A 2292-nucleotide genomic window follows, 5' to 3' on the forward strand; every position below is an offset into this window, starting at 1 on the left:
TCAAAACCGGCCCGAATTGACTCAGCACATATCTTCCATTGTCGACTCACTTGGCCCAAGCTTCAAACGGGAATTTAGTGACCACTTCTTCCCATCAATCTTTCCTGAACCACTACAGCGACTATGAGAGCCATACCAATGTTCATACATTGTATCATACATACTTGCCATTTTTAAAATAAATAATATTATCCCTATATATAATCCTCTCAGTACTGTTTCCGCCGAAGGGATTTTATTTAGTGTTTCGTTGTCGCTCTATTAGAAACTGTGGTATGTTTCATTGGGGCGAATCCGAGAGACTCATAAAATCCTATCTTTAGAATAAATTAAAAAATAGAAAAAATACTCTTGATGTCCTAAGTTATTGTCTTAACCAATAACTTGCCACTTATCAAGAATTACCGACTTAGCCTTCATCAGACTGGCACATCTGGTTGGCTGATTGGAGGATCAACTAGGTTACGTTAATAGTCCCTAGAAACCTCGATTCGGTTGAGCCACCTCGCAACCGGAGTATATAACCGTTAGGGGTCAATTGGTACATGTCATACCCACACCGTGCGTCGGCACATTTCTTAATCTCCTTAAATGGAGGTTCCATATCCTTCGCTCCTGCGCGTGCCCGTTTATTGGGTCGCGTGGATACAGTGGAGTCGCGAGCACGTGTATGTTGGGGTCTCTCGCTCCCGCGGCTTCTTAACAGCCACTTTTCCTTTCGATGTTACTCGGTGTGCGAGGAAAAGGGTGGATACAGTATCACAAAACTGTTCCCACGTAAGTCGGGATGGATGAAACTTTGTTTCATGTCCCTTGTCTCGAGCCTCAGTCGCGTGTTTACGTTGCAACTCGGTGTACAGGCTCTCACGGTCGTTATTCCCTATGTTCTTACAGAACACGTGCATAACCAGGAACTCGTACCATCGCTGTGCCTTGTTCTTAATTTTATATCTGGACGTTCCAGGATAGCATCTAGCTTCAGAATATAACTCTGAATGGGTGTGTTCTCAACTGGTTCTGTTAAAATTGAACTCAGTCTTGGGCTACGCATGTCCTTACTTAACAAAAATGTAACCAACCAACACATAGCTGGCCAGACACGACAAGTGTCTAGCTCATGTTGGTGTCGCTGCAGGATCAAATAACTTGTACCTATAGGGTCAAACGTCTGCATCAAAGCAGAGATCCTTTGCTGGGGAGCGATATCATTCGTCTCCAGCATGACCGTAAACGCATTAAGCGTACGGGTTAGCGTGTCGAGGTCATGGTTGTTTATAAGCTCGACCTGCTTACTGTTGGCATCCCAGTTCGACTTAAATCGACTGATCTGTTCTTTGTACTTCTGGTTATCCCTGTGGTCTTGTCCACGTTGAGCTTGAAGTAGCTGATCGATGCGCTTTTGCTTAATCGCAATCATATTAGCAAAATATGATACATCCTCAGCATGATGCGCATCGTGGGCGATTTCCATTTTAATGGTATAATCGTCGACCGATTTGTTAAGTTCGGTCACCTCGTCAGAGTGAAAATTCTCTGGGAGTTGATGTAGTGCTGTGCGATCGAAGCGATTAAATTCGACTTCGTTAACACGTTTACGGGGGTGTTTATTACCCCTTGTAAAGTCCATGGTCGAGGCCTTTCGGTGCTCTGTTCCTCAGATAGTGGTTGGTATTATAATCATGGGTGATTCATGCGTCTGTATAACATACCCAGTCTTAACTGGTTTTCGACGATTGTCATCCCAATCGGGTAAATGTGGCGGAGTATTTCTACCTGCCTCTGGGTCTATAATACCCTCAAGGACGGGTGACTCGCGGCCGAGTGTCAGAACAGGCGAGAAATTAGCCTGAAGTTCTGGTGGTAGTACCTCGTAAGGTATAGATACGTTGAGCACATCTGGATCATATGCCACAGGTGTAGCGCTCGAATCTTTACGTTCTTCGGGCGTAATTGCCTGTCGACATTCTTTCCACTTCTGTAAGGCTTCAGTAATGCCCGGAGAAACATGCTCGCGTAAGTGCTGTGTATGTTTTCCTGATCTATACAATCGATCTACATGTTCAACAGTCAAGTCTTTCATAAGGGTAGCTAACTGATTCTTAAGATCGGTGTTTTCAGTAATTAACTTATTTATGCGCGTTGGCTTAGTAGTCTCGGACGTAGATTCGGGTTTGCCACTTGAGCTTGCCTTCTCTTCTGGTTCCATTATAGGTTCCTTCTGAGATTTGTCCTTGTCCCCTATAATTGGGGACTCCTTTATAATTGTGAACTTTTCTTTCTGAGTTTCGTCAG

The sequence above is a fragment of the Sphaeroforma arctica genome (genome assembly GCF_001186125.1).
Source record: "Sphaeroforma arctica JP610 unplaced genomic scaffold supercont1.2086, whole genome shotgun sequence".
NCBI lineage: Eukaryota > Ichthyosporea > Ichthyophonida > Sphaeroforma > Sphaeroforma arctica.